We start from the raw sequence: 24,195 nt of genomic DNA, 5'->3' as shown, positions 1-24,195 counted from the left end.
TCTGTCAATAAGTCGATACCGGGACTTAATCCTCTGGCTCGGGGTTGCCCGGCATCTTTGACGGGGACCATCGCTGGGAACGGATCGGAGCGAAGAATGAAAGATGAAAGACTTCTAAACATGCGTTATGCCATAACTATCTTCTGATGAATGCACGCATGAACTAAGATATACACTGTAAAAACAAATTGACATCATGGGTGTTGTCACTATAGATACAGGAAAATAAATCAACACTTACACCAAAGGATGTTGAAATAACACTAATTTCTGTCAACATAGTTACATTGGTGTTATTTTAACAACATAATGATGTAAAGTTTTACCTATCTCTTGGGAAAACACCATGCAGTTTGTGCAATACACTTGTTAGTTGTTGGTGTCCCAATCATGCTAAATTAAAACCATGTATAGAAATTACCTCGAATGTCTTTAATTTGGAAACAGATGTAACACAAATAAGGTATATAATAAATAAATTAACTGTATACTTGGTAGTTTTGTCTGAAGGGAGCGGATGCCAACAAAAATGGGGGTGTCGAAATTGACACAAATTCAGTTGAATAAAGCTGTCAGATGAAAGGCTGATTAGGCCAATAAAAAATAGCTTATGGCATCAGGATACAGAAAAAATGAAACGGGCATTGACCACGTTTTGTCTTTATTTTGTTTCACATCTCTGTTCTGGTCCCAAAACTAACGACCGTCAGAAAACCGGCACCCTAAATAAAAGTTTAGAGCGAACGTGCCGCTCTGAAAATGGCCCTTCAAGCCCACCACAATGTGACGTGGACAGGCCACTTTGAGCCAGAATTTCAGCGAATTGGTCTTTGTCCAAACCATAGAGGATGAAACGGTAGGGGGACAATAAATCGAAGAAGACCCCCCTGTGAACCCTAGGTGTCACCCCCTAATCGGTTGTCTCCCATCTCCATCTAAGACGATTAGAGCTTAACCCCATCGATGCTCTTTTTGGTGGGGGATGATGGGGTCTCTTAGCCCTGCCTTAGATCTCCACATCGTAATTAACAGCACAGTGTTAGCTAATTACTTTATACCGTAAACTGACGTGTACAGTTCGGCTTGATTGGCACAGTGCAACTCGCATCAAACATGACCCCGTGTGGATGGTTTGTCATATGGAACCATCCAATTATTATCTGATGTTGCTGGGGTGGTTTTTGGACATTTCAAGGACGCACTCCGCACGACGGTCACAAGGTTTTTACGGTGAGAGCCACGCGTGCTACTCACCACGGTACAGTAGTATAAAGGCCAATAGTAATGGGTTTGAAGTAGTCAATTAAAAACTCTGTTGTTTTGGAGGAAACTCTTCAAGAATAGGTTTAATTCCCGAAATGTTGACCGTTATATCACCACAATAAAAGCACATCAGCTGCGCGAAAAGACTGTCTTGCATTTAATCCAACTCGCCAACGAATTCAGAGAAGAAAGATTTTCCGATTGATTGTTGCAAAGTAGTGAAAATATAAATGTAGGCATACCTTCCTGCAAAACGGGATTAGAAGGAAATCCAATTTTATCCCACTTATTTCATCAAAAGACCAACTCCATATTGGCCCACACAACATTTCTGCTAAAGTCTCGTGAACACGAACAAGAAAACGAGAAACTAAACGGGGCTTTCAAGTGTGATTTTATAATACAGGTCCTATTTATAAATTAAATTTAGATTTTACTTACGTCTGGGAAATACTTAAACCAAATTTCCAACCCCCTTTGGCTACGGGAATTCAAATCCGAACTAGCCTCTCTCATATCATCTTAAACGCCCATTGTGATTTCCAAATTAACATTCTATTTCCGAACAGTAAGATAAGACATAGTTCCCATCTTATTTGTTTCTTGGCGTTGCATCAGTTGAGAGATGGTTTGGAGCATCTGCATCACCGCTCGATCAACACAGTTTAAAACAAGCATAACATCCTACGACATGCAGCCATAATGCCGCTAAGAATGAGTATGCATCTTGTCAATACGTCAATCAGCATGCCGTTAAAAGAAGCGATTGCCCCCCATCCCTCGTGCCGAAAGCAACACACGCCCCAAGATTCCATCGCCGATAAATGCACGACTCAAAATTAGTCATGTTTGAGCGGAAACAATACAATTTATGTCACGAATCTGGAACGGCCAGGAAGATATCAAGAAGCAGAAACACCAAAGAGTTAGTCTCTCCACTAAAACAGTTGAACGATGAGTTTTCTGTCAAGAGAAGGAAGTTGGTTCGGTTGTGATAGTAGATCTAAAACGCCCTCTTAAGCATGTTCATTGTTTTCAAAGTTCTCAAAGTCATGTCTTTGGGACGAGGAGGAGGAAGGCGAGGTGGTTTGAGCCAAACCGCACTCTCGAGGGGCGGGGCGGGGTGGGTGGTGGTGAATTCAAAGAACATCCCTAGTGTGCTTGGTCCTCTGTCCTGCAAATTAATGAAAACGAAAATGGAAGGGAGAGTAGTCTGGCCCTCATTATGTTGAACCCACATTTCTTATATTTCATAGTATTTCCATCAACCTAGTTTTTTTTTTTAAGTTACAGATGCTAAGTTATGAGTCACTCAAACTGCTTTGATTAATTACCCCTTTGTTCAATTGTATTTCTTTGTCTGCTTGCTGTTTGTCCTGTTATGTATGCACTCCTTCAAACATTGTATTCTTAAATGAGCCTACGAGAGTGGAAACAAAACATGATTAACATTAATTTATATCTCCCGAATTTTGGCCGAAATGAAGCAACCTCAAAAATCATCTTTCGTCCCCTTGTAAAAATCGATCCGTTTGAAATGATTTGCGGCGGTGGTCATTCTAAGAATCTAAGCAACGTTCAATCAAAGTCTGTGGACTTCCTTCGAAATGTCAGTCAATGCAATTGATGACAAGCGCAACTCTATAGGGGAGAAAATCAATTTCTGATGTTGTTTCTGACCCCCCCCACCCCGCATTTCACCGAACTGTCTGGATGATGCTCTAACCGTGCTTAGGGGCCACACTTTCCCATTTTTTTTAAATGACAGTCAGTTCTGCGACATTTCACTTTCAAGCTTGAAATCGTAGAGAAGAGGAAACCGCAACAAAAATCCTCTTCAAAAACACGAATCGGAGTCTGGCTTCGGCTCTGGCTTAGGCTCCAGCTTAGGCTCCAGCTCGGGCTTAAGTGTCTGCTTAGCCTACAGCTTGGGCTATATTCGCCTTGTATACAGAAAGTGCAATTTGTTTCAAGTTTACTGTTACTGTCAGAGTCCGAGCCGGAGCTGCGGTTTTGAAAAGCGCCTGTAGGACTATTTCGATGGTAATTATTTGTCAACAAATGCGGTTACATGTAACCTTTAAGCACAGGAGTTCTTGGTCAAACTCCAGGAGACTACGGTCATTGGTACTCTCCATCGTTTGGAATATGAAATCATGATGAGAACACATTAATGTTTTAAAGGCAGTGGACACTATTTGTAATTTCTCAAAATAATTTTAAGCATTAAACCTTACTTGGTAACGAGTAATGGGGAGCTGTTGATAGTTTAAACTTTGTGAAAAACGGCTCCCTCTGAAGTAACGTAGTTATCGAGAAAGAAGTAATTTTCCACGAGTTTGATTTCGAGACCTCAGAATTAGATTTTGGGGTCTCGAAATCAAGCATCTAAAACTACACAACTTCGTGTGACAAGGGTGTTTTTTCTTTAATTATTATCTTGCCACTTCCACGACCAATTGAGTTCACATTTTCACAGGTATTTTTGGTGTGCATATGTTGGGATACACCAAGTGAGAAGATTGGTCTTTGACAATTACCAATAGTGTCCAGTGTCTTTAAGTTACCTCATAGCGCTTTCGCTCTGCTCATTGACACTCGTGTACCATTTTAGAAACTCTCCGGAAAGATGTAGCAAGAAGTTACAAAACAGTTCCAGTTATGGTTCTCGCCACCTGATGTATAGCCTTAAAGGCAGTGGACACTATTGGTAATTACTCAAAATAATTATTAGCATTAAACCTTACTTGGTGACGAGTAATGGGGAGATGTTGATGGTATAAAACATTGTGAGAAACGGTTCCCTCTGAAGTGACATAGTTTTCGAGAAAGAAGTAATTTTCCACGAATTTGATTTCGAGACCTCAAATTTAGAATTTGAGGTCTCGAAATCAACCATCTAAACCCACACAACTTCGTGTGACAAGGGTGTTTTTTCTTTCGTTATTATCTCGCAACTTCGACGACCGATTGAGCTCAAATTTCCACAGGTTTGTTATGTTATTCATATGTTGAGATACACCAAGTGAGAAGACTGGTCTTTGACATTTACCAATAGTGTCCATTGTCTTTAAGGTCATACACAACTTGGCATGTTTTGCAAATGTATATAATGGTATAGCCTTGGTCTTACTTTTGTCAAAGAGAAGACACAATTGCAGAAAATGTTTCTGGTTTGCTCTATTGTTTTATTGTTACGAGACTCAGATCTTTTAAATCTAATTATGTCAACGTGTAGAATATTGCTTGATTGGGCCTTTGATCGAAATGATTCCGTCCTTGCGAATCACACAGAAGTCGAACTGTAAAAAGTAAAAAGGACATCATGCTTGAGGCGGACACAATTTCACTGTAGCTGCTACACTAACTCTCACACCGAGAGAGAAAAAAGGTATTAAAACGATTTGCAACACTCGCGAAGCCGATTTGGTCGCACAATGGAGTGTTATTCTTACGTGGCTCATTAGTTTTCCCCATGTCTGCCAATCAGACCAAATAACCCTCAGTACTCTGTCGACGAGCCTATAATAGAGTTTGGCAGTCTGCTACACCTAATTAGGTACCTTTTTTATTAGGTACAAGGGCGTGGCTGGAGGGGTATAGCTTGCAACCTGAAGGTTCTTTCTCGAGTCAATGTCAGTCGATGTTATATTGGTGTATATAGGTTCACTTGAGTTTGGGTGCCAGAATCAGGACAAATAGCTGAAGGTTATATTTGTATTCGATAATAATTTGGACGGGGCCAAAGATCAGCAAACCCTTCATGATTGTTATGATGTAAAAGCAATACGTGCTTTCAGGATTTGATCAGGGATTGGGAAGCTATGGTTTTTATTGCTTCTTGTGAAGCTAGGAGTGTCTCTCGGTACATCCTTGGGGCAGACCAGTTCCTAAATTAAGCCTAGGGGAGGGTCTGTATACAGCAAAGGTTGTCATAATGACTGGAAAGCTCGGATGAACGGTAAACCTTGAGGTTAGGCCGATCATTGTATCCAACCTCTTTCCCATGAGCTGATCCTCGATGGCGAAATGCCATTAGTGCATGGGGCCATTTTCTGATCTCCAAATAAATACATCTGACATTTCTTTTTTTGACTGAGTGGTAGAAAAAAAAGGATTCGTTTATTTCACAGGACTGTGGGATGTTGAAGTGGTTTATAATGACCAGTGATATTTAGAGTAATCTGTATAATGAATCTCTGGCGCGAAAGTAGTAAAGACACAATTTATTTCTCGTGGAAAAAAAAACCTGAATTTTTTTTAAAATGTCGAGGCATGCAATATTGCAAAGTGAATAACTTGAAATGACTATAAAATTAAAGGAACATTACAGAATTGGCTTTGCTAAGCTGGCAGCTAGTGTAAGCACTTTATGTAATCTACCATAAACTGACAAACCTGTAAAAGTTTGAGATTGATCGGCCATCTGGGTAATGAGAAAATAGTGAAAAACTTATCACACATTTTGCATGACATCGATTCAACAACAAAAATGAATTAAACGCTCACTGAGCGTCAAACTCCAAACGGGGAATTATTTGTATTTATTTCTCGTCAAATATGACATTTCAGACAGATATATATAAAGGAATCTTCAGTGTGAAAGCTAAATGCACAAACAAACCCCAAACAAACACATAGCCACCCACCCCAATAAACACACCAATTTGACCTAACAAAAAAACTTAATGTTTCTTGTTTTAATGTTGAGGCATGCAAGATTGCGAATTGACTCACTTGACGAGAAAATTAACATTGACTGTACTTTTGGATGTCACCATATCATCCCAATGCAATGCCCGTGAGTTGAACCCAACATTTCTTCCGATTGGGTGAAATTAAGTAACATCCACCTCTCTGAACGGGCAACATCTATACAATTTAATAAAAAAATATAAAACAATTATTGACTGGAGAATTCTCATCCCCCCCCCCCCCCCCGCTCCGGGATACAGCACAAAAACTCAATAAAATGTGTAGAAAACAGAAAGTTATTGTGCAGTATTTTTCATGCTTCGTAGCCGGAAAAATCGCAATATAGTGGTCTGAAATAGTTGCCTGTATTGCCAGTCCTACTGGATGCAGTTCATTTTTTTTTTTTTTTACTGACCTCTGAAATTTTCTGTTCTTATACAAAAGAGAAACCTTCCAAATATGCATTATGGTTTGCAGTCCATTGTCTTTATTTATTTCATTGTCTGTCCCCTGGGTTGTAGGCGTCAGTTTTACATTCGTTTTACCCGAGTGAATAAATGGACCTAATATCCTTTTGTCTCTTTCGCTGAAACCATTTTATGTAATTTACTTGATGGATGCAGTACAAAACGGTGCTCGTATATTTAATTTGAAGGACAGTTTGTAAATTAATGTAATAATCTAATAGTATTAAGTGTCCCATTATTAGAGTATGCCTGGCAGCGTCGAATAAAATAGATCACTCAACCGCAAATAAGACAATTATAATGAATATTTTCTTTATTCCCCGCAGTTCACTATTCCGCAGTGCGTCCTAGAAAATTATAGGTTATTCGGTGGATGGGTGGACAAAATCTTCTCGGTTTTTGGTCTCTTCTTTTGAAGGCAGACGGTTACTTCCTATAAATAGTAATTGAGTTTCAGACCCAGACGTTTTCTTTGGGGCTATATTTTTTTCTTGCAAATTGAGAAGTAGAAGTCATGCATAATGTTTCCGTGCACTCTATTTTGAAAACCCTCCTGGCCAAAGGTTGCTATAGATTTACACAGTAATTGTTGGTTGGTTATAAAAATTTGTCAAACTGTATGAAGGGGAAAATTTCTAACTCTTGCTCCTTTGGTTTACATCTTTGTTTGGCTATCATTATCATAGTTTGGCAATTTGAAGTACCGAATTTGGAATATTCCAACCCTTTGTGTTTTGGGGCAAACTGTGAATAGTACTTTTTGAAAACCTTTCAGAAAACTGCATCCATGCTAGTCTAATGGTTGCCAAAATGAATTTCATGACCATGCAACACTATGTTGGAACCGGGTTGAGCCCAAATGAAATGATTAATTGCCTTTGCTGAAAAATTACGTTGTTTTTCGCCTGGTTCGTCAAAGCCCTGCCATCGATGCAAAGGGAATCCAAACATCTCCCCCCCCCCCCCCCCCCCCAGCGTAAAGCAGACCCCAATCTGGCACGAAGCCAACTGAAAAGTTATCTTGTACAAACATTAGTTTATTGTAATGTACAGCACATGGCAAGAGTAGTTAAGTGACGTTTATCGTTAGAAAGGAAAACTAGAAATTGACTCATGTCCCTATATCAATTCAAACTTGTTAATTACCTGGTTTACATTAGTGCAATTGAGTAAACATCAATTACAAGCCAGTTGTACGCTGGGATTGATCATAAATAATTAGAACCCATGTTATTGGATTAAAGACACTGTTTTAGAACATTGCCGTCGAGAAATGCACGATCATTCCAACTGTCTAGTCTTCATTAAATCATTAACTTTTTGACTGTGAATATTTTACAACTGCATCTACTGTAATGCCATATCCGAACTGGTGGCTAGCTTTAACTACGACTGTTGCTAAGTGTGTTGCTAAGGATGTCCTATACTTCGACGCTAGGTGACGCGGAAATCTAGCCGTAGCCGTAGCTGTAGATGTAGACGCTAATTCGGGGACGGCCTCACAACTTATGTTCTAACGGTTGAGTTTTACATCTCGTTCCTAACCGTGTACAAAAAGCACTTCCTCGCGATACTTTATACACTGTCAATTACCAGTCTCGTAACAGGCCTATAAACCTATTTTAATCATGAAGTCAAAATTCTTAAATCTATTTCTCGTTCCTTATCTATATTGGGCTATATCAAGTACCGATTTATAGGAAATCGCTTAATATCGTTTCTGTAATAACTATGAGGTTTTTGTTACCGTGTCAAATAATAAACCACAAGGGAAACTGACTTGGTGGTTAAACGTATAAGACGGGATGGTATCTCGGTTAAGGCAACAACATGATGTTATCACTCGCTCGTAAAAGGGTCTCAATAACCTTGTCTTATCAACATAGGCCGGAGTACTGCCCGGAGAGAAAGCACCACAAATTGAAAAGTTCCTCATCCTTCCACTCCGCGAGGAGGACACCGGACAGGGGATAGGCTCACACTGTGATTGATAGACTTCCCTTTCGGATCTTTGGGAATTGGCAGTGGATCAACTCATTAGAGATACCAATTAACCCGTACCGTGGATAGCACGGATGGCCCTCCCTGAATACACGCACGCAGAGCCAACCCATCCCAGTGAGTAATGTTTGCGTGGTGTAGTAGAGTCAAAACCATGATGGATTGGAGCAGCTGATAATTAAGGGTTATGCAAACATTGTTACATTGATCTCTCGTGTCAGATTAACATTAGGGTGTCGTTACATTACTGACCTTCCGGCTGCAACAACTTGGGATAAGAACAAAGTTCACCACGAACATCATGAGTATTTTGGATCGAAACCAGAATAGTGCGCAAAAGGAGGTCATTCGAGGTCAACTTGTGACTTTTCTGCTGTTCTCTGTCCCAGGGGTGTATTCAACTTGGAGGTTCAAAATGTACTTAACACAAGTCTTCTTTTGATAAACTTTTTAGATAAACACTTTTAGTCTCATTACAGGTCGTTAGGGGGATAACCTGAAAGTGGGGCATTAGTTCCCCTTCGGTGTAAATACAGTATGGTTACCTTTCGGGTCTCCTTAGCATTTGACCCCTTTCCCGCGCGTTTGCCCAATTCTCCACCTACCTTTTTAGGCTCTCCTTTTTTCGTAAGAGCTGCGTTTTGTGTACTGAGGTGCTCTCTCTCTCTTAAAGACGGAGCAATGACCAAGCTAATCGATTCAAACTAGGGACAAGTCAGGTTGTGCCCAGTTTCGATTAGAGTGAATTTCTGTCTTTATTTTTTTTTAAGAGAGTAAGCACTTGTCAGTTCCAACATAGAGAAAGTTGCTTCTTTCCAAAAATTTACAAGAATCAAACACCAAAAACCCATCCATTTCTGAACAACTTAACTTCCAAGGTTCTCAGCCGAAACACAGGTTTTTATCTATAAACTGTCTTTGGTGGATCCCCTATACTAGATGTTGTTCTTCTGTATAAAAATGTTGGACTAAATTTCAGCTTACCTCTGACCTACGGGCTAACGGTCGTAGGTGCTTTAATGGACTGACTGGTTGTATAATTTTGTTATATGACTTTCAACAACAAAGTCTGGCTTTCAGAAAATCTGATGGGAACTTGTATTTCATATTTAAAACGTCTGTGGGACGACCTTGGAAATCTGTAGATGTGGTTGCATCGCAGCAGGACACAGAACAAGTGGGGATAATATGATGTTCAGCAGTTGATCTTTCTTGGTGAGAGAAGTTTGCGATAGCAAAACTATGCTCTCACCAGGATAAAGTTTACTGGCCATAATATCATGTGACGTGTACAATCTGCGACTCGTATCTTACTTAATTTTGCAGAAACCTTTAAGCAATATTTTATGTTTTAACACTACATCTCTATGAAATGGACCTAGTTGTGTAGTCGTGTGGTGATAGCAGTTAGTTTTTGTCGTGGTGACTTTGTATCCGTGACTAAAGAATAGAAATAATTAGCCTTTTTCAGTTTTGGTGAACACTACACAAGTTCACTGTTTAGTTCGGATGTCAGACGAATTCATCCAAACCTAACAGTGTCACGATATTGTGTCCACCATATTTATAGTCTACTGTCCTTGCAGACAGATGTAGTTTTATGGCTTGTTACATCAGCCCGTGCGATTCAAATACAGCATACAGATTAAATGAAATATTTTCTAATCACTGATTAGCGTGAACGCCATTTACCATCAGTAGTTGTCATGATATCTGTTATAGTATACCTGCTATTTCTACCATGGCAAGCCCTCTGGGCATGTACATTACATAACAACCACACACAAATATTTAGCTAGTGGGATGGCTCTAGTATCAAAATCTAAACAAACACAAAGCCATTAGATATTTTGAGCGAGTCATGTGGCATAATAATGTCACACAGATTACCAGACACACGTCATCTTATGTCAATGACCCACGACATGACATCGACCCCGAGGTTGGCCATATGGGGTAGGTACACACCACTCTGCCTCATTTTGCACAGATTTTTTCCTTTCGCACCGGATTCCGGACCGTCATTATATGTTGTTCCATATTGGCATTTTTGCATCAAATCTCTTTTGATTTTTCATTCTGGATTGAATCATTATGACTCCGCGGGTTAATTGGGTCATTCCAGATGTTACAATGCTATCAGCGTGGGTTGTACAAATAATCCGGGGGCTTGTCAAACTTGAAAGGAGGGTGTCTCAAATCCGACGAGAAAGTACGGGTAAACTTTGTGATTCTTTTTTTTCCCCCTTTTTTGGGGGGGGGGGGGGGGTTAGTACTGTCCAGTAAATTCAAGTCAAGTGGGTGAAAACTTGATTTTCTCAACCTAGAAATAACATTTTGCTCGACATTCGTACAGATAACGATGCTTTCATATCTGCTCACCTTTCAAAAAAAGCAAGTCCATTTTCCCCGGGTATGATCCGAGAAATAACATGTGGAACTATCGGAAAGAAATGTCACTCATTATTAATTTTGTCCTGTTTCTTTGTGCAATAATGCTGTCATGCTACTGGGACTTTTTATTTCTTGAATCCTTGGATTGCTACATAGTAATAAGAACCACCATTCGACTATTATGTAAAAGAAAGATAACTATTTTGCTCGACATTAGTACAGATAATGTTGCTTTCATATCTGCTCGCATTTCATTTTCCCTGGAATGATCCGAAGAAAACGAACAATGCCAATGGTTTGGGATGAACTGTTGTTGACCCGGCAGATGGACTGTTGTAGCCGGGGGAGAGGAGGGGGGGGGGGGGTAAAATTCTTGTCAACACTCAACTCTCTGTCCAAACACATTGTATCGGGGTACAGTGTCGGGCGTACTATTCATTTTTTTTTTATGAACTCCGAATACAATAATCAACCGAAAATAGCGCATCTCGACTTCCCGTGGGCATCTTGAATTTCCACCCGGGTGTTTCGTTCCCATTCTCCCCGTTCCAGTGAAGGCAAACCTGGCCATGCGACTCCAACAATCGGTCCCCGTAACCAATCCCCCGCCGGCCATTTTGTCTATTCTTCTCCCTTTGTTGGTCCCTATCCTTAGGCCCGGGGTGGGTCACGTAATGCAACCTTCCTGTTTGAACCAAAACAGACCTCGAACAAAAAAGGGAATTGAATAAAAAATAAACTGCAAATATTTCGCTCGGTCTCTCGGTGTTTTTTGTTTCTCTCCCATCAACAAGCATCGCCAGGGTGAAAGGACACGAGGCGACCATTGAGAATTTTTTCCATTTTCGGTTTGTCCCAGGAGTCTTCCCAGATGGAAATAGGAAGAATGGAGGGCTGCTGCAGTGGATGGGTGTTGAATGAAAAGTCCGGGCCCTTGACATAGGAGTAAAACGCTCCATCGTTTATCAATCGGGAAATTAAAATGCTCTATCGAAACATGAATGATTTCCCGCCAGACATTAACACAATATAAATAATACCAACAGACTGGTTTCACTCCACCCTTTTTAAAACCAAATACAACCGATCACCTGCGTTATTTCATATCGTGACACTATGAGAACGTTCCAAGGGCATTGCTTAATAGTGCTTTACTTTGAGCTACTGTGCATGCACGGAGCTGTCTAAAAAAACATAATTTTAATAAGTGTATTTGCATTGATACCACTTTTTTATACAAGTTGTTGAAAATGTCCACCATGTTTTTCGTAGCATTATGAAGAAAGCACTAAACTGAAAACTTGGGCGTGCAAAGTTCAACCATGTGTAATGATGACAAAATAGGCCAATCATTACGACTAGCATCAACATATTAATTATAAGCACTGGTAATTGTTTGCAATGTATTGCTTGAGCAACATCAACCATCACGCATGCTGCGTTCTTCCTCACGCAACTTTCTCACTGAGCATAGAACAAGCACTAGTGCAGGAGACCGAGCCTTCTCAAATGCAGGCCCAGCTCTGTGGAAATCACTTCCTGATAGCTGCAGAAAAGCAAGCTCAGTTGATTCATTCAAGAAATTGCTAAAGATTCACTTGTTTTGTCTTTGATTTTGACTTTTGATCTGTGTTGGACATATCCAAGCGCTTTGTAACCTATGGAAAAGGCGCTATATAAATGCTAGCTTATTATTATATTATGACGGGGTGTTCAGGCTTTAGATACATTAATTGTTTTCGCCTGAGACAGTATTTCTGAACGAAAACGATAGTACACGATTCATGCACTTTTTCCTTAAAAGAACAAAGAAAGGCGACGTCACTTTAAATGTGTCTGAAGGGGGTCGAAAATGAACACCTACAAACCTACATATTTCACCCTTTATGCAAACCACACGCAACTAATTGATTGAACTTTAGGCGGAAAGCCACACAAATTGGTGTGAAGCGAAAAATATAATTAAATATCCGCAAAGAGTAACCCATTTAGTAATAAAATCCACAAAGACAAAATATGAACTCTCCGAGGCTATCATCAGGTACTTATAGTGTCCGTTTTCACTCCGGGCCGCGGTGCGGTCAGACATGTCATAAAGGCTGCCTAATTAGGCAAACTATTGGTTTGGATACAACAGCACACCTTCTCCTGAGAAAGGACATGAAGTATTAAAGAGGGAAGGGGACACGAACCCAACCCTTAGGAGCTCAAAGTACAGGTGAGGATTGGTATGGAATACGGTGCCGCCAAATACCCAGCCATTGCTGATAGAAAACTTAAGATCACTTTGAAATACTCAATCACAGAATAATTATCCAAATGTTCTGTGTGTAATGCCATATCTTTGATGAAATATCAAGTTATGGTGTCTAGTGTGCTGGCGATAAAAATGAACAAAACTCCTGGAAAAAAATTACTATGGGTTTATGATGCGGCGTTCCTGGATTGGCTGTGGAACATTGCTTTGTGTGCTACACTATAGCTGGCCGGGGGTCAGGATGGCTGTGTAGGCAGTCTAAACAATGAAATGCGTGGGGAGGAGGTGGGGGAAGGGTGCATTTGTCACAAGGGGATGAATGTAAAAGCTATTCCCACAGTCCTACAGCCGATTTCACAAAAAACTTTACGCAACTGCGTAAGTCCACTTGCGCAACGTTTATTGCGTAAGTTGCGCCATAAACGTTGCGCAAGTAGACTTACGCAGTTGCGTAAAGTTTCGTGAAATCGGCTGCTGGTGGTCTTTCACGTTCATGTACAGCACAGAGGACGAGTCCTATATAGAGCTAGTCCCACTCCATTCCTCCGGACGAGTCCTATAGAGATAGTCCCACTCCATTCCTGAGGTCTATCTCACAGAGATAGTCCTAACCATGGAGGTCTAAACCTATATCATCCATGTCCTAACCTAGGACTAGTCCTAGGAGTTTATTAAACACTTGAGGTTAGTCTACGATATGACGATTAAACTCGTCCTGACTCGAGATAAGATTAGTCTTATATTCCGGCCGATTTCACGAAACGCTAGGATTAATCCTAACTCGAGTTAGGACGAGTAACCCGTCCTAACTAGGGTGGGTTCAATGCGTCCTAACGTCTTTGGATACGGAACTGAACCCGTCCTAAGACTAATCCTAAGTTAGGAAGAGTTTGGTTAGTCTACAATTTGACGAGTAAACTCGTCCTAACTCAAGATAAGATTATTCTTATTCCTGGGGCCTATTTCACAAAGATAGTCCTAACCTAGGACTATTCATAGGAGTTATTAAACACTTGAGGTTAGTCCTAGGTTAGGTCGAGTAACTCGGGACAAGATTAGTCTTATCTCTTTGTGAAATCCATCCCTGCTGCAGGATCGCCGCCCATAGTGGGAGAAGTCCCACGCATGCGCGGTACCCTCATATCGATACCTCCTGATTGACCTCCTCTTTAGTAGGTCTTGGTCATCAGTCTTTAATCCAACCACGGTCATTACTAAGCAATCGGTCTTAAGCACTTTTAAGTGCATTGTAAACCCATGCGTGGTCAAATTCAAGCCCCCTCAAACCCCTCTCCCAACGGACGCCTCCTCAAAACTGAAATGCGATTTATAAACAGAGAAATAAACCACCCCCTTTGGAAAACTTCGTGTTTGACTGTTAAATAGAGCCCACGTTCCCCTTTCACACGCAAACAGAACTTCTTGGGTAAATACTCGCTTGTGTTTACACGGGGAGTGAAGCCTCCCCTGCTTTAGCCCCGGGCACCCCGTGACTGACTTTTAACCGGTGGCACTTTTGAATAATGGAACTGCCACTGCGGTAATGTTTATCCACTCCTTCATATAGGTTTCTTGTATACACCTTTTCAGTAGTTTGCACTTTACCAGTTTTGTTGTGGTGTTATTTAAAGCAGACGAGAAATGCTGGATAACTTTTTGTAAGCAAAGCACCCATAGGATAGAGAGCTGGTGTTACCCTCAGCCAAACGTCAAACAGCCGTAGGGGAGATTTACCGCACTTATTATTATACAAGTTTTTGGAGTATAGAAATGACAACAGCCGAAAAAAAGAAACATGTGTCCCACTGTGCGTGGGTTGCTGTATCCTTTGCCAGCTCATAGTGACTCTCCACAGCTTGAAGAAAGACTAATCAATTCAGATTGAATAGCGAATACATGGCAGAGGACAGTTCTTTTCAACAACAAAGAAAGGAAAACTTATGTGAAATTTGGTGTCAGTATAGTGAAGAATAAGTTCATGTATAATCAGCTTGACTCACCATAGAGCACAGGTACGGGTGTTCCTTTTCTAACCATTTGTTGCGCTTGTCAATTGGTTCGTAAATGATTGAGTAGTCGTAATGGGGTTTTAATTAAATGATTTTTATAAACTTGTAAGTCAGTGAACTTTGCAGTGAAGTTGCGTGTCTCCTGTGATAAACACATTATTATGAAACTCTGCAAAACTTTGTTATGTGCGTGTATACCACGGGATTTGTGTCAGTTCTCTATATGCGTGTGAAAATTTGTCGTTGGCAACTCATAGGTACGTTTTTAAAATCGGAAATCTGAACAGCGTGACTTTTAATTAGTGCGTTTTATCGAAGGTCAATGCATAGGTCAGTGACTTGTTCAATCTTCATTTAAGTTTTATTTTCAACGAAGATCATACAATATATTTTGTATCTTTTGCAGTAACAGCTCTCCCACATTCCTGCTCAGACCAAATCGTTGTCCGAATCGTCGAAAGGATGTTCGTTCCAAATCTTACAAAAAGCCTGAAGTTATTTATTTACTTTCATTTTTTATTGTTTATTTGTGTGGATTAGACAGCTGTGTAATTTCAAAATCGGAGCGGTTACCGTTGCTATGTTACGTTACAAAGGGAAATACAAACACAGCTGTGTTTATGGTGTAAACCGAGGACTTCTCTTTGTTCTCCCATTGTTTGGACATATTTTTTTTCCAGACGTCCCCATTGGTTTTGTACACAAAATCTACCGAGGACTGTCCCCGGTGTGACTTTTTCCCGGATCCCTTTTGTTAATGTCCTCGGTTATCAATAGTAGACATGCCCCCCCCCCCCCCCCCCCACACACACACACGATACCGGTACAGCCGAGTAAAGGAAAGCATGTCTAAACTCATATCACTTTTAGTAGGAGGAATTTGTCAATAAGAAACTAAACAGATATTTACTTTATTTATGATTCACGATGTGCTTTTTGTTGCGGATGTTCAACCCTAACCACCCATCGGCGTTTCAATTAAAATTTATGATATTTTCCCCAATGTTTATCTTATATCTCAATGGTGTCTCATGACATTAAGCCCCCAAGGGTACAACTTTTATAAAGTGATGTCAACGGTTCAACATTCACTCGATGATATGTCTCAACCCCATGATTATTCCCTACCGCATTGACTCTTAAATCACTGAGCATTTTGTATTTTTTGAAAATTTATTCCATTCATTCCTTTGACGGAAGACTCCCTGATTGACGGCTGGCCCTTTACAAGTATCAAACTCTTTCAATAGGTCTAAACAGATACAATCTTCGTCATTGCCCCCCTTTTTTTACCATAAACACAAACATCACGTCGGTTGCCTTTTATTGTGGGTTGCCAGTCGGGTCAGGGTTCAGGGGTCAGATAATCGAAGGAACATTTTTCAAACCCAGAAGCACTTGCACGAGATCGCACGAGACTCGGTGGAGCCAAAATATAAACCTACCCTCACGAGTTTGTTTGAATTTTGTTTCGTTTTCGTTAAAGGCACTGGACACCTTTGGTTATTGTCAAAGAGCCAGTATTCTCGCTTGGGGTAAACCCAACACAGATGCACAAAATAACAAATCTGTGAAAATTTGAGCTCAATTGGTCATCGAAGTTGCAAAAAAAAAAAAAAAAAAAAAGAAATCACCTCTTTCTCAAAAACTACGTTACTTCAGAGGGAGCTGTTTCTCACAATGTTTTATACTATCAACAGCTCTCGATTGCTCGCTACAAGTAAGTTTTTTTGCTAACAATCATTTTGAGGACTAACCAAAAGTGTCTAGTACCTTTAGCGGCTCTATGAAATTGGGACCAGGTAACGTAACTACTGATCCTGCCAAACTGACTTGGTGTGCTCGTTACCAAGTAAGTTTTTAAGCTAACAATAATGTTGAGTATTACCAATGGTGTCCAGTGCCTTTAAGGAACATACGCGGATTCGAAAAAGTTGTGGTGAAAAATCGACTTGTTGTTTACAGTCGTGCAATCCGTCTATCTGAAGTTTGAAAGCTGCTGATACATTGATGGGTGTGCATGAAATAACTCACTGATTTGCCTTTTTTTGTTTTCATCCGTTCGTGGATAATTGTAGCTTCCCGTCATGAAATGGTCGATGGTAATTATTGAGATGGGAGCTCCCGAGAGATTTCGATGATTGCAATAGATTTTGAGTTCGTGAAAAGTTGACGGTGGTTTTTGATATGATTCGGAACTTCCTTCTTCAACCAAGGGGCGAATTCGTAACGTCCCGAAGAATATAATGTGTACATTATCTCAAGTAGGATTTGAAACTGTGCATGGTGGAAGTATAACTATAAGAGAGGTTTTCAGTAATGCCATGTGAAAGTATGTTTGGTTCTGAAAAGAACCGGTGGCTATCTCAAGCAAAAACCGTCTAACCTTGTGATCCAGAGATGTGAAACCAACATTATTTATGAAAAGTAGAACTGATTTCCCTATAACGGTTTGAAAAAAAACACTATTTATTCAACATACTGCAACTTAATAAATGGACGTCACGATTTCTTTTTTTTAACTAAAAAGGAGGGGACAAAAAGTACACACCATTGTCAAACAGCTAAGTTCAAAGCAAGCCTTTTATTTGCGTACTTAAAGTATTTGTTTCCTTACTAACTAATGATAAATCACAGAATCCTGCAGAATTGCCTCAGTATGGGATGTTTTTTTTTTTTCGCTGGTCGTCCCTGATTACAAAGTAATGGAATCATTCCGATGTGAGTGCCTACCTGAAAGAATTTTCACTCTGTGCAATCATTAAAGGGGCAAGAATCCGCAATCCAGGAGACTGTCTGTTTATATTTTCGTGGGTTAAAGGCACTGGCACTATTGGTAATACTCAAAATAATTTGTGGGGTTGAACAAAGAATTGACTAGAGTGGGATTCGAACCAACGACCTCCGGTTTAACGTGCCGGGGGTCGTTGGTTCGAATCCCACTCTTTGCTCAACCCCAAAAATCATTTCTAAATTTACCCAGTCAGTTTCCCTTGTGGTTTATATTGATAACTCAAAATAATTGTTAGCATAAAAGCCTACTTGGTAAAGAGCAATGGAGAGCTGTTGATAGTACAAACAAAACAAATGCCTCACTGTGAAGTAATGTAGTTTTTGAGAAAGAGGCAATTTCTCACTCAAATAATAGAAGACTTCAGCTGAAGCATTTTATTTTGCAACTGAACCGAAAGCACACAAAAGTATGCAACCAAGGTGTTTTTTCTTTCAATATTCTCATGCGATTTTCATGACCAATGAGTCCAAATGTTCACCAATTGATTTTCTGCATATATTGGAATACATCGAGTGCGTGAATACTGGTATTTCACATTACCAAAGGTGTCCAGTGCCTTTAACGTAATCGTAAAGTGATTCGAGAGATCTACTCTTTTTTTAAGATCAATAATTCACTCAGTTTAACGACATTTACAGTACGTCGGAATGAAGATGATTTGCGGCAGGGTAGTTTGAGAAAATGAGACTGTAAAGGGTCTAGCATTTTTTTTTCGGAATCAAAAAAGTTATGCCGCTATTTATTTTGTTTGCTAATTGAAGGCCATAAACTCTACTGAAGACAAATCCTTCGTTTAGTTCTAACGGTTCGTGTCTTGAGAGAAGCTGTAGATTGCTTAATCAAAAAGGCTATATTGGGCGCTTTAGTTGGGCGGTTTCATGCGCTCTTCAGTGGGAATAGTAAAACTAGAGGCAACTCTCGATAAAAGAGCACTGTTATAATTGGGGAAAAGCTGTAGCTCAATCAAACAGTCCATATTGGGCGCTCTAGTTGGGCGGTTTCAGGCGCTCTTCAGTGAGAATAGTGAAACTAGAGGCAACTCTCGATAAAGAGCACTGTTATAACTGGGGAAAAGCTGTAGCTTAATCAAACAGTCCATATTGGGCACTCTAGTTGGGCGGCTTCAGGCGCTCTTCAGTGAGAATAGTGAAACTAGAGGCAACTCTCGACAAAGAGCACTGTTATAACTGACGGTTCTACTTACAAAGAGTGTGAAGTCCTTAAATGTGTTTCTTTGTTTGTGCAGTCCCAGTTACCCAACGAGAGTCGATACCTTACTATACAGGAAGAACATGAGAAGTAAGATATTTCGGTTCACCTTTCAGGAACACGTGGCCTTGGATCGGTCGAGTTGTCCTTTGAAAAAGCGTTTGTAACCATTTGCTATAAAATGCATATGGTTAGAAAGATGATAAAAGTAGAATACAATGATCCATACAAATATGCCTCGAAATTGCGTGGTTTTCATTTTATTTTGCGAACTAACACGGTCGGTCATTTATGGGAGTGGCCGACCGTGTTAGTCGACGAGGTAAAAGGAACACCACGCAATTTTGAGTGAAACTTGTGTGGATCATTATATTCTACTTTTAAAATGTCTTTCTAATCATATCAAACGGTTACAAACGCTTTTCAAAGACCAACTCGACCGATCCAAGGCAACGTGTCCTTTAACACTTCCTTTTCACTTAAAACATGCTCAGAAGCAAAACATATATATGTCCATACTGTGTATAAGATAAGAATTAAAGTTATTATGCATGTTGGAAGCATGTTGGAAAAATGCTAAGTAAGTAGTGTTTGCGGTGACACCAAACTGACTAACTTCTAAAAAACGAACGGAACGCGTGCACGTATGTTGCCGATTGCAAATTGTCACACTTTTTAGGCCGATCATTCAAAATGTGAGAACAATTTCCTATGTAGTCATATGGCTACATACCAACGGATTGATGGGTTTGAAGAAAACGATTGCTCAGAAGAACAAAATATATATATGTCGAGAATGAAAATGAAAACCGGCTTTGAAGACGTGAAATAGTTTCCTTTCATTCCTGTGAATCATTTCTGTTGGTTTCCGGTGAACTGCATTGTTGGCGAATAAACACGTGCGTTTCACTGCCACACGTGTTTATTTAGACTTACCCGGTATACATCTCTCATAAAGGTGAATCACGCACTGTAAAAAATGTTTTCAATTTTTTTGAGTTTGACTTTGAAGTATAGCATCACTTCACGAAGTTGAAGTTTGTTTGAGTGGGATTCGTAAAATGACTAGACTTGGTGGTAACTGGGGCATCGGGCGTTGCCTTATCCTTAATTGGTTAAAGTGAAGGTATACGTTTGGTAATCACTCATGAATACACACTATTGGTTGGAAGCCTAAATCAGCTTTTGAAGTATACAGCATTTTGAGAATTATTACACTTCAGAAGCCTTTTCAAGACATTTCTGTTTCCCCATCCATCCTAGTTTGTTTGTTTTTCTTTTGTTGTCGTCGTCTCATGTTAAGCGCTCTGTTCTCCGTAGAGCGCTATATAAATGCTTCGTATTATTACTATTATTATTATTATTAAAGTAATGTGTTTTTATTTATATAAAAAGGTTTCAATTTTGTATGCACCAACATTTAAGTCTGAGAAGCGTTGCTACAGTAATGTTTCTCAAATTGTGTATTCCTATAAGTGATTAATCTTGCTGTGCGGGCATATTATCTCAAAAACGCGACCGCACATTTTGAAGTGAAATTGTCACATGTTTATTTTGTTATACAGATGCAATTACACTTAAAACAATCGAACGGTTAAAAAAACCAAAGGTATACATATTGCCTTTAAAGTGAAATGCTGAGTTTCTGTCGCTACACACGAGAACACTAGACCACCTGGCACAGACATCATTATGAGCCGATACGACGTAAGGAAGGCGTCACCTTTTTCAGCAATATTATTAAAAACTTGGCAAAAGTACCCTATAAACATCACAACATTAGTTGATTTTCCTGTTTTTCTGTATTAAGTGAAACATTCCGGATGTAACTATTTTCTCTTCAATGATTACTACTGACGCAGCCCCCAAGTAAATCGTATCTTGTATCCAAGTCAAACATGAAGTGAGGTACTTTTACTAGTCTTGGTTTCCAGACGCTCCAGTTGTGTTGTCACGAATACATGGAGTCATAAAAAAACCGAATCGCTATCAGACAGCAAGGGGAGCGTCTTGGATCAAAGACTACACTTTGAGAAGAGACCGCTGGCAAACTCTCACTTGTTGATTTTTCATCCAAGAAGTCGAGCCGGCTTACAACCCCATTACGACTCACCGTACTAACCTAATCGTGTTTATTAAAAAGATAAGTAGCACCCCTAGTTGTTTACTTTTGATGGAAGCTTTGAGAGCAACAGTAAGATTGTAAACAAAATTGGGAAGAGTTCTTCCTCCATGCTATAATGATGAGTCTTTACATGGTAACTGCTTGCGGCAGTTGCCATTGGTTTTCAAAAGTCAGTCTGGTGGCTTCACATTGTCATAAAGGGCTTAAGTTACCTTTTCTTCTTTAAATGCATTGGACACTATTGGTAATTACTCAATGTAATTGTTAGCATAAAAACTTACTCTGCACGGAGCAAAGGAGAACTGTTGATAGTATAAAACATTGTGAGAAACGGCTCCCTCTGAAGTAACGACTCAAATATTAAAAGACTTCAGGCCTGAAGCCTTTTATTATAGACATCTAAAAGCACACACTTTGTGCAACAAGGGTGTTTTTTTTTATTCCATTATTCTCTTGCAACTTCGATGAAAATGTGTCAGTAAAAATGTTCACAGTTTAATTATTTAATGCATATGTTTGGGTGAATACTTGTCTTTGATATTTACCAAAGGTGTTCATTGGCCAAATGAAACACGAAAGCTGGCTTCCTGGAAATCAACGATTACAAAACCAACTGTAACCTAGCATCGTCGTAAATAATAAATCACAACATATTTCCATCAAAGGGGTTTGTATTGTATTCGACCTTGAAACTTTTGTGATTTTGTGTTTGCTGAATATTATTTATGACTTCTGGGTGTACGGGTCAAAAGTAGGGATTTAAACCTGTCGTAAAGTAGTAAATTTTGGTTGAAAGATAATCATTTCTTTCAACGTTTAACTATCATTATCAGAACTGCACTTATGACCACCAGTTAAAACATGTCATTTACTGTGATTTTCGTGTTTTATCAATTTCGTTTTCTTCTTCTGAGGATTACATTTCTTTTGCAGCATCTTTTCGCAGCATATAAAAAAAATCAATGGTCTTTGCACAAAGACATTAAAAAAGAATATCAAAACAATAAATAAAAAAAACTAGAATTCTGTAAGATGTCTGTGATTTGACAATGAAAGACTTATATTAAAAATCACAAAGACCAGGCGAGTGTTTGAGTGGATAAGTCACTCTGCTAAATGCAGCACTACTTGTCATTACAGGTTTTGTTTTTCTAATAATACTTTTGATTTGTGATCGTACACTTTGGTCAAGGAGCGATAGGAAGTTCCACGGTCACGTCTGGTCAGCCTTTGACCTTTGGGTCACCCTTTGACCTACTCATAGAGTCTAGTTCCCACATTATAGTTGAACTTGTCTCTCCAAGTGACCCTCAACTAGGATACAAACAGAAGCCAGCTGGTCAGCGTGGTCACTTACCACTTTGTCCCCCAGGGCTGGATATACTTACAATTAGGCCAGCCTTCATCCTGCCTGTTAGCGTTGAAAAAGTACAGGCTTGTGTTTGCATCTTTAAGACTTTTAAGTATCGCTCCCAAATCACACACAATGGGCTCCTTGGAGAGCAATCCCTTATAAACAATGTTATATTTGATGTATCACAACAAGTTTAAGAGCCACTACATTACGTTTTATTTACAATGGGAAGTATAAAAGGGAGATTATGTGGCGATACATTGTGGGTGGGAGCTGAAGACGTTTGATAATCGCTCTTAGAGGGGACAAATTTACACATTATTTACCGAGAAGGAAAGTCATTTTTGACCAGACCGCCCACGAAGTAAGCCTTCTTTTACCTGATGGATAGAAGCATGAAGCAATCTTGAAACAACCACAAAACAATACACATGAACTCTAAAATGGTCAGGAGAGCAAGGCATGTAAGAACATATCAGTCATGTCAATTGGGAAAGGTAGACAAGGGTCCCAGACACAATACTTCATGTAAAGTCGTTATTGATAGGGCCCAGGAGGCAGATAGAAAGTACAAGTGGCACGTACAATACACCCAACACTGTCTGCTGGGGTAGATGACCTAACTGGCAGGTAATTGGCCAGAAGTTGTGTCAGTTGCTTGGCAGGTCAAGTGGAACCAATAGGCACGCTTGACGGGGGGAGTCAATTGGGAGAACGGGCCCCCGGTGATGGGTGAGGTATACTGCGAATGTCTTCGCGCTATAACATTCTCCAACAATACAAGTCACTCATTGTGCGATCGTGTTCTTCACGATTTGTGTAGTGTCATCTCAATTTGGATAGGCTGGGAGTGACACTTCTCTGTTTCATAGTTCCTGTGTAAGATCGACTTGAGCTATCATCAGTCATCTTTCAAGAAAGTCAACGGCTGTTCTGTTTTGTTTTGGTTATTGTGGAATCTTCAAAGAGGATGGTTGGGTTGTCCCAAGGGCTAATCAGAATGGGTCTTTTAAGACCATGAAACAGACGTGAACTATTCGAGAGTGATTTGTTTGTATATTTAGGTTATGGTAAATAAAGCATCATTGGTCACTGATTTGAAATGACTCGATTTGTGAATCACTCAATTTAATGTAAATGAACAAAGATGACCTCATCTCCGAAAGGATCAACAATTTTGTCGTCTTCTTGGTACAACTTCCTTATTTACTTATCCTGTTCACGGTGACTACAAGTTAATTCACGCATCTCTGCGTGATAAGAAGGTATCTTTAAAAAACATATATTAGCTTCCATGTCTCGAAAAGAGAACTTATTGAGATAGGTGTTGCTTTACACACTGTCCTCAATTTGAACTTAAAGGCAGTGGACACTATTGGAAATTGTCAAAGACCAGTCTTCTCACTTGGTGTATCTCAACATATGCATAAAATAACGAACCTGTGAAAATTTGAGCTCAATTGGTCGTTGAAGTTCCGAGATAATAATGAAAGAAAAAACAACCTTGTCACACGAAGTTGTGTGCGTTTAGATGGTTAGACCTTGTCTCGAAATCAAATTCTTGGAAAATTACTTCTATCTCGAAAACTACGTCACTTCAGAGGGAGCCGTTTCTCACAATGTTTTA

At 39.8% G+C, this 24,195-nt stretch overlaps 1 protein-coding gene across 1 annotated transcript in view; it reads right to left on the bottom strand.

The window, feature by feature from the left end:
- LOC139941709 (ADAMTS-like protein 5) overlaps positions 1-24,195 on the bottom strand; it is a 113,073-nt gene that overhangs the window by 32,856 nt on the left and 56,022 nt on the right. The window lies entirely within an intron of this gene.

Source organism: Asterias amurensis, chromosome 9 (genome assembly GCF_032118995.1).
Source record: "Asterias amurensis chromosome 9, ASM3211899v1".
In the NCBI taxonomy this organism is placed as follows: domain Eukaryota; kingdom Metazoa; phylum Echinodermata; class Asteroidea; order Forcipulatida; family Asteriidae; genus Asterias; species Asterias amurensis.
This window is presented reverse-complemented; position numbering and strand designations above follow the sequence as displayed.